The following is a 10,240-nucleotide window of genomic DNA, read 5'->3' on the forward strand; positions in this document are numbered from 1 at the left end:
CCAGACGACTGCCCTTACTGCCTGAGCCATGTCGCCCCATATTGTGTTCATTGTATCATGGATAAACAGTAAGGTAGAAAGTTTGATCCGGGGCGTTCTAAAAAGGTAGTATGGTCATTTTTACAGTTGCTATGCTAGGAATTAAATCATCTTCAAATGTATTTATTAACGGAATGAAATTAAGGAAGAACAACTCTGACAGCTTGGTTGAAATATTTATCCCCAGATATTTCATATTGCTAGTGGAGGTGAGGGGGGAGTCCTGAGATGTAGCATTCCATGCAGAAACTCAAAACTGGAAGCCCCAAACTTTTATCACTTATATTTGGCAAACCAGCTACAATACATCAGAAACTGGATTCATCCAAACCAACAGGATTGCCCATGGATAGAACAATCAGAATGTAAAGAAATTTCCAACAACTGCTTCAAAAACACTGCCATTTCAACAACTCTGACAGGAAAATTAACAAAATCTTTAAATTCACAATGACCCTGTGCAAATACACTCCAATATGGCACAATCCTGACAAAACATCACTTTCCGTCACCACATGTAAATAAAAAGGTATCACACATCTTCAACACATCTTTCAGGATAGCACGTTCACCACCTTCCAGGATTTGGTCCATGAGAACAATATTGGGAAGGAGCAATATCTTCAGTTCTTTCAATTAATATCTGTTTTAAAATTTAAAATTAAAATAATGAACAACAACTTACAGCCACCTCCGCTTATGGATGAAATTAAGAAAATAATCAATACCAAAAACATTCTCTCCAAATTATACAAACTAATATCAACCACAGACCTAACAATATCTCTCCCCATCAAAGCCTGGGAAAAAGACTTATCACTATGCTACAATTCAGACTTCTGGACTCAAATCTGTAGGAACACCTCCACGATGACCACCAATACTAACCTACAACTAATACAATATAAGGTCATTCACAGAACTCATATCACCCACCAAAAGATATATAAAATGGGATTTGTGGACTCAGACACTTGCACTCACTGCTCTTTGAATACCCCAGATAATTACTTCCAGTCGACCTGGCTCTGCCCACAAACTCACCATTTCTGGAAACAAGTCGCAGACCAAATATCTCTCATTATGAGCTGTAGCATTCCACTCTGTCCATCCCTCTGTCAACTAGGAGACCTCTCAACAATCAACCCACCAAATCAAAATACCAAACCTATACTCATTGCCCTAGCTATCGTCAAGAAAACCATCCTCTTAAACTGGAAAACAAGACACACAATAAACATAACACAATGGCTAAATCTTCTCAAAGAACACATATCCATGGAAATAATCTCACATCAGCACCAAAGCTCACACTTTGCAAACATTTGGGGTCCTTTCATAAAATCATTTAATTTGCCTGTTGACTAATCCCCCCCAACCCCACCCTCCCCAACATTATAACCCTATTATTCATATTCATCATGTTATCCTTTTATTAAATTTTTTTCTTCTCTCCCTTTTCCATACTATCCTGGCAAGGCTTCCATCAACAATCCTTTCTGTTCATCCACCTGTCCATCCGTCTGTTTTTCTGTTCATCTGCCTGTCCATCCGTCTGTTTTTCTGTTCATCCGCCTGTCCATCCGTCTGTTTTTCTGTTCATCCGTATGTTTTTCTGTTCATCCGCCTGTCCATCCATCTGTTTTTCTGTTCATCCATCTGTTTTTCTGTCCATCCATCTGTTTTTCTGCATATCCAAATGTCTACACAATTCACTATTTCCACACTTTTTTAAAGTTAAAAAAAAATGTTTTCAATTATTGTTATCTTTAGTTACTATGTTATCTGTTTTGTTTTACCACCCTCACAAAGGCTTCATACTGTTTAACATTAAGCAAAAACAGCTACAATAATCAGTATTCAGTCAAAAACAGAAAATCTTTTCAGTGAGAGAAAAAAAAAGCTTCCACTTTCATTGTGTGTCAGCTTCTGTAACTTCATTTCAGTAATATTTAGAGTCATTGGAAAACAACGCCCAAAGAGTTTTCAGAAGAGACCTGTATCAGGAATTATGCCTGTGGTCAAAAGGATTCAAGAATAATAACCATTTTATTTGGGGTATTTCATTTTCTCACATGGGTCAAGAAAAGGGCAAATACTTAAGGGGTTAAGTTTAGCTGAATGCGTTATGTTGAGGAAATATTTCTGTCGCTGTTCCCAGCCAAGGGCCTGCTAGGCCTGCTAGGGCCCGCAATCAGAAACCAGGACATTTGGTATCTTGCGTCATGGCCCTTTAAACACCTGATTAAATTTACTTTGTACTTTAATTAAATGTACTTGTACTTTGTGCAGCACAATATGTTTGAACAGACACACAGTTTTAATCACTCATGCTGACTATTCATTTTAACAGCACTAAAATGATCCTTTAAACATTATGACACCATTGTAGTACTAAACAGCATTTACAATACAGTATATACAGTGCATCCGGAAAGTATTCACAGCGCTTCACTTTTACCACATTTTGTTATGTTACAGCCTTTTTCCAAAATGGAATAAATTCATTTTTTCCCTCAAAATTCTATACACAACACCCCATAATGACAACATGAAAGAAGTTTTTTTGAAATTTTTGCTAATTTATTCAAAATAAAAAACTAAGAAATCACATGTACATAAGTATTCACAGCCTTTGCCATGAAGCTCAAAATTGAGCTCAGGTGCATCCTGTTTCCACTGATCAACCTTGAGATGTTTCTACAGCTTAATTGGAGTCCACCTGTGGTAAATTCAGTTGATTGGACATGATTTGGAAAGGCACACACCTGTCTACAGTGGTGTGAAAATCACTGATTTCTTATTTTTTTGCATGTTTGTCACACTTAAATGTTTCAGATCATCAAACAAATTTAAATATTAGTCAAAGACAACACAAGTAAACACAAAATGCAGTTTTTAAATGAAGGTTATTATTATTAAGGGAGAAAAAAAATCCATGGCCCTGTGTGAAAAAGTGATTGCCCCCCCTGTTAAAACATAACTTAAGTGTGGTTTATCAAACCTGAGTTCAATTTCTCTAGCCACACCCAGGCCTGATTACTGCCACACCTGTTCTCAATCAAGAAATCACTTAAATAGGACCTGCCTGACAAAGTGAAGTAGACCAAAGCTAGACATCATGCCGAGATCTAAAGAAATTCAGGAACAAATGAGAAAGGCAGTAATTGAGATCTATCAGTCTGGAAAAGGTTATAAAGCCATTTCTAAGGCTTTGGGACTCCAGCGAAGCACAGTGAGAGCCATTATCCACAAATGGTGAAAACATGGAACAGTGGTGAACTTTCCCAGGAGTGGCCGGCCGACCAAAATTACCCCAAGAGCGCAGCGATGACTCATCCAAGAGGTCACAAAAGACCTCACAACAACATCCAAAGAACTGCAGGCCTCACTTGCCTCAGTTAAGGTCAATGTTCATGACTCCACCATAAGAAAGAGACTGGGCAAAAATGGCCTGCATGGCAGAGTTCCAAGACGAAAACCACTGCTGAGCAAAAAAACATTAAGGCTTGTCTCAATTTTGCCAGAAAACATCTTGATGTTCCCCAAGACTTTTGGGAAAATACTCTGTGGTCTGACGAGACAAAAGTTGAACTTTTTGGAAGGTGTGTGTCCCATTACATCTGGCGTAAAAGTAACACCGCATTTCAGAAAAAGAACATCATACCAACAGTAAAATATGGTAGTGGTAGTGTGATGGTCTGGGGCTGTTTTGCTGCTTCAGGACCTGGAAGACTTGCTGTGATAAATGGAACCATTCTGCTATCTACCAAAAAATCCTGAAGGAGAATGTCCGGCCATCTGTTCGTGACCTCAAGCTGAAACGAACTTGGGTTCTGCAGCAGGACAATGATCCAAAACACACCCGCAAGTCTACCTCTGAATGGCTGAAGAAAAACAAAATGAAGACTTTGGAGTGGCCTAGTCAAAGTCCTGACCTGAATCCTATTGAGATGCTGTGGCATGACCTTAAAAAGGCGGTTCATGCTCGAAAACCCTCCAATGTGGCTGAATTACAACAATTCTGCAAAGATGAGTGGGCCAAAATTCCTCCACAGCGCTGTAAGAGACTCATTGCAAGTTATCGCAAACGCTTGATTGCAGTTGTTGCTGCTAAGGGTGGCCCAACCAGTTTTTAGGTTTAGGGGGCAATCACTTTTTCATGTAGGTTTGGATTTTTTTTTCTCCCTTAATAATAAAAACCTTCATTTAAAAACTGCATTTTGTGTTTACTTGTGTTGTCTTTGACTAATATTTAAATTTGTTTGATGATCTGAAACATTTAAGTTTGACAAACATTCAAAAAAATAAGAAATCAGGAAGGGGGCAAACACTTTTTCACACCACTGTATATAAGGTCCCACAGTTGACAGTGCATGTCGGAGCACAAACCAAGCAAGTCAAAGGAATTGTCTGTAGACCTCCGAGACAGGATTGCCTCGAGGCACAAATCTGGGGAAGGGTACAGAAAAATTTCTGCTGCTTTGAAGGTCCCAATGAGCACAGTGGCCTCCATCATCCGTAAATGTAAGAAGTTCGGAACCACCAGGACTCTTCCTAGAGCTGGCCGCCCGTCTAAACTGAGCAATCGGGGAGAAGGGCCTTGGTCAGGGAGGTGATGGTCACTCTGTCAGAGCTCCAGCGTTCCTCTGTGGAGAGAGGAGAACCTTCCAGAAGGACAACCATCTCTGCAGCAATCCACCAATCAGGTCTGCATGGTAGAGTGGCCAGACGGAAGCCACTCCTTAGTAAAAGGCACATGGCAGCCTGCCTGGAGTTTGCCAAAAGGCACCTGAAGGACTCTCAGACCATGAGTATCATGAGATCATGGCAGTGTGGGTAATCAAGATGGCGACCGCAGCGTCCACTGCTCAAGCAAGTCAAACTTTTAAACGTTTTAAACGTTTTAACCGCCCTACTTTTAAACGTTTCAATTGTGGATTGCCTCCTATTTTAACTTTTCCACAAAGATGCGTGATTGTCATTGTTTTAATCTTTTGCCTGATCGCTTGCTCGTCACGCTGTCACTACTTGTCTGACGATGGGGAGGGAAGCTACTTCCCGACTGCAGGTAGCCAACATCTGCTGTTCTCCGGGATCCTGGATATTGGCCGTGCCAGAGCCCCATCATCATCTAGTAAGGATGGGGTCCCTACGTCGAGCTCTTCTGTTGGATTCATTGGGCTGACGCTGATACTCCTCTTGGCCGGTGACGTTGAGCTAAACCCTGGCCCAGCTAGCCCAGCTAGCCTGGCAGCTAGCTTGGACTTTCCTCCACCTGCGCTGCTTTCTTCGGCGGCTCGTGGCGGTCCCGCACTGGCGGTGATTGGCCTGGTGACTTGGTTGCTGGCTCCTCTGGCCTGCTTCGGTGGAGGTCTGCTGGCTGATTTGCAGTCTCTTCCGGTATGTTGCGGCGGGGCTGTTGAGGTGATCGCCCGACTGTCGGCCTATTCTGGCGTTGGTTCATTCCGGGAGGATTTTGCTCCTGCTGCGGTGGTGGCTCGTCTTCAGCCCGGATCCGTAGCAGGGCGGCCTGCGCTTCCCTACGGCGCAGTTGGGCTTCGGAGCGGCAGCGGACTAGTGTCAACAACGATTGCCTCGAGTCCAGCAACTGAGTTGCGGAGCAACAGCTGGCTTCCTGAATGGTCTGGTAAGGATACCGCGGCTTTGTGTGTCATCCCCACTATCAGCCCCCTCCCAGTTCGTCTTCCTCGTCGTGCTTCCAGGCCAAGCAGAGCTGTGCAGGGAAACCTGGTGGTTGTGTCTACGGGTATTGCCTTGCCCGGCTCTGCTCCTTCTGCTACTCTGGGATCTAATGATTTGGGGTCATTGCAGGACCTGCGGGCCATAAATGGTTTGAAGCTTCTGCACCTAAATTCAAGGAGTTTGCTGCCCAAGATGGATTTCATTAACTGTATGATTGTCGATGCCGCCCCCGACATACTTGTTATTACCGAGTCTTGGTTGTCTGGGAAAATTTTCAACTTGGATGTTTCTATTGCTGGTTTTAATTTGTTTAGATCTGATAGGAGAGCTAAAGGAGGCGGAGTGGCTATATTTGTCAGGGAACACCTAGCCGTGTTTAGTTTGAGATGTTTTTCTGGGTGGTGACGTCCATATTGTGGTTGCTGGTGTTTATCGCCCACCCTCTGCGCCAACATCAGCATTAGAGGAGTTGGGGAAGGTGTTATCTATGTATGCCTCTTCCGAATTGGTGGTGCTGGGCGATTTAAACCTGGACTGGCTCTCTGATAGCTCTACTAGTCTTAAACAGCTCTGCTTAGATTTAGATCTATCTCAACTTATTTTACACCCCACAAGACCAAATGCCAAATCTCCATCTAGAGCCACCCTAATTGATATTATATTAACTAATAGGCCATTTAAATATCCTCAGTGCGGGGTGTTTGCACCAGGCATTAGTGACCACTGCCCTATAGCTTGTGTCAGATTAGTCAAAGCTAATAAATCCAATGGTCACCTCATCACAAAGCGTAATTTTAAAGATTTTATAGAACAAGGCTTCTTACACGATTTATCCCACTCTGATTTAGATAGATTATGCTTAATCCCTGATTCCCAGTTAGCTTCTGACCACTTCTCCCATATTTTTAACTCAATCACTAATAAACATGCTCCTTATAAAAATCTCAGAGTAAAAAATCGCTCTAGTCCCTGGATCTCTGAGGAAGTCATCGAAACCCTTCAACTCAGAGACTCCGCCTGGACTACTGCCAGATCTACTGGTAATCCGACAGACTGGTTACATTTCAGGAAAATGCGGAATAAAAGTACTAGTATAGTCAGGAAAGCCAAATCTGATTTCTATTTATCTTCATTTGCAAATGCCCAAGGAAACTCAGCTAGTTTTTGGAAAACTGTAAAATCACTTAAATCTGGATCCACCTCTACTCTCCCACCTCAAATTAGCTATGAGAATAATGTCATTTCAGACAAATCAAAAATGTGCGACGCATTTAACCAACATTTTGTAGCTTCTGGCCTTCTATTTGATAGGCTATCAGCCAATATGGTCTCGCCGGGACACGTCCATGACCCGTCATTGGCCGAAAACCTTTCGATCCCCTCCCCTCTTGCTAATAGATTCTCTTTTAGTCCGGTTAGTGACTATGAAGTCTTCATGGCACTCTCCCATCTGAATATTAAAAAGTCTATGGGTGAGGATGACATAGCCCCATATCTTTTGCGTCTCAGTGCTCACCTGGTCGCCTCCCCGCTTGCTCACATTTTTAACCTAACTTTTATCTCCGGTGAAATCCCATCGGTCTGGAAGTCCGCACAGGTTGTGCCCCTGTTCAAAGGGGGTGACACCAGTGACTTAAACAATTATCGTCCCATCTCTAGACTGTGCTGCCTAGCTAAGGTTTTAGAAACCCTGGCAATTGAACAGCTGCAGGCTTTTTTAGACGCATACACTACACTCACTACACCAATCAGGATTCAGACCCGGTCATAGCACTGTTACTGCCACTTCCCTCGTCATTAATGATATTGTGAATGGTCTTGATAATCGCCAACATTGTGCTGCCCTCTTTGTCGACCTCTCTAAGGCCTTCGACACTTTTGATCATGGTATTTTGTTAAGTATGTTAGCTTCCATTGGCCTGGATGACCTTTCTCTTAATTGGTTCTCTAACTACTTGTCTGGGAGAAAGCAGTCTGTTTTTGATTATGGTGACATTGTGTATATGCATGCTTCTCCTGCCATTTTGAAGCTGCTTGATGCTGTGTATCATAGTGCCCTGCGCTTTGTAACGGGTGATGGTTTTCTTACTCACCGATGTGTTTTGTATGAAAAATTGGGTTGGTCATCCCTAACTGCACGAAGAGAGCTACATTCTCTTCTATTCATCTATAAAGCTCTAATTGGTAAACTTCCATCGTATTTATCCTCGCTCCTCATTCATAACTCTATGAGTTGCCGAACACGCTCGCAGTCACACATCAGATTGCTCATTCCGCGCGTGAGGACAGAATATGGAAAGACTGCTTTTTCGCACTATGCTCCGGACAAGTGGAATAGGCTCCAGGACACTCTAAAATTGGATCAATTTGTTTCTCTAGACTCTTTTAGAGTGCTCCTCATGGGTACCATGACTGAGAACTGCTCGTGTTTTACCAGATTTTTAGTGTCTTACCAATTATTATCTGTTTTTTATAGCTTGTTTTTTGTCTGCTCTTATCTTGTCTGTTGCAACCTGTATCTTTTATATATGTTTTTTGTAAACAGGGCACCCTTGAAAATGAGAGCTTGCTCTCAAGGGACTTCCCTGTATAAATAAAGGTCAAATAAAATAAATCTGAAACAAAATTCTCTGGTCTGAAGATTGAACTCTTTGGCGTGAATGCCAGGCGTCATGTTTGGAGGAAACCAGGCACCGCTCATCACCTGGCCAATACCATCCCTACAGTGAAGCATGGTGGTGGCAGCATCATGCTGTGGGGATGTTTTTCAGCGGCAGGAACTGGGAGACTAGTCAGGATTGAGGGAAAGATGAATGCAGCAATGTACAGGGACATCTTGGAACAAAACCTGCTCCAGAGCGCTCTTGACCTCAGATTGGGGCGACGGTTCATCTTTCAGCAGGACAACGACCCTAAGCACACAGCCAAGATATCAATGGAGTGGCTTCCGGACAACTTTGTGAATGTCCTTGAGTGGCCCAGCTAGAGCCCAGACTTGAATCTGATTGAACATCTCTGGAGAGATCTGAAAATGGCTGTGCACCGACACTCCCCATCCAACCTGATGGAGCTTGAGAGGTGCTGCAAAGAAGAATGGGCAAAACTGCCCAAAGATATGTGTGCCAAGCTTGTGGCATCATATTCAAAAAGACTTGAGGCTGTAATTGCTGCCAAAGGTGCATCAACGAAGTATTGAGCAAAGGCTGTGAATACTTATGTACATGTGATTTCTTGGTTTTTTATTTTTAATACATTTGCAAAAATTTCAAAAAAAACTTCTTTCATGTTGTCATTATGGGGTGTTGTATGTAGAATTTTGAGGAAAAAAATGAATTTATTCAATTTTGGAATAAGGCTGTAACATAACAAAATGTGGGAAAAGTGAAGCGCTGTGAATACTTTCCCGATGCACTGTAGATACATAGAAACATTTAGAGAGAGGGTATTTTTGCACATGATTCTCAATGTCATTCTAAACATTCATACTTTTAATAAAAGCGTTTTGATCAAACTTCAACACTTACTCTCGAACAATAAGCGCACTTAATGTAGTTATTTAATAGACTAAGTAAGTGAACGCGGATGCTTCCTATTTTGTATTGACTTGAGAGGGTAGCGTAGCTGACGGTAGTGCATCCACTGTGGGGCGACATGGCTCAGGCAGTAAGAGCAGTCGTCTGGCAGTCGGAGGGTTACCGGTTTGATCCCCCGCCCGGGCTGTGTCAAAGTGTCCCTTAGCAAGACACCTAACCCCCAAATGCTCCTGATGAGCTGGTCGGTCCCTTGCATGGCAGCCATTTGCCGTTGGTGTATGACTGGGTGAATGAGAAGCATCAATTGTATAGCGCTTTGGATAAAGGCGCTATATAAATGCCAACCATTTACACTCACCGAGCACTTTGTTAGGAGCCTTTAAACTTTATTACACCTACTTATTCATGCGATTATCTACTCAGCCAATTGTGCGGCAGCAGTGTAATGCATAGAGTCATGTAGATACGGGTGAGGAGCTTCAGATAATGTTCGCATCAACCATCAGAATGGGGGAAAAAAATTTGATCTAAAGTGACTTTGACCGTGGAATGATTGTTGGTGGCAGGGTGGTTTGCGTATCTCAGAAACGGCTGATCTCCTGGGATTTTCACCCACACTAGCCTCTAGAGTTTGCAAAGAATGGTGCAAAAACAAAACAGAAAACCCAGTGAGCAGCAGTTCTGCAGACAGAAACCTTGTTAATGAGAGACATCAGGGGAGAAGGGCCAGACAGGTCAAGGCTGACAGGAAGGTGACAGTAACGCAAATAACCGCACATTACAACGGTGGTGTGCAGAAGGGCATCTCTGAGCCGCGGTGGCGCAACAGGCTAAGATGCAGCGGACTTGGGGGACCGCTTTGGGCGCCTCGGAATCACGGTCACGAGCATGAGACGAGACGACTTGAAGAAGGCATGTGGCTCTCCTTCGGGCCGCTGAGGGACGGGGTGTGGGCGGTGTAT

This window comes from Conger conger, chromosome 2 (assembly GCF_963514075.1).
Source record: "Conger conger chromosome 2, fConCon1.1, whole genome shotgun sequence".
NCBI classification, from domain to species: Eukaryota; Metazoa; Chordata; class Actinopteri; order Anguilliformes; family Congridae; genus Conger; species Conger conger.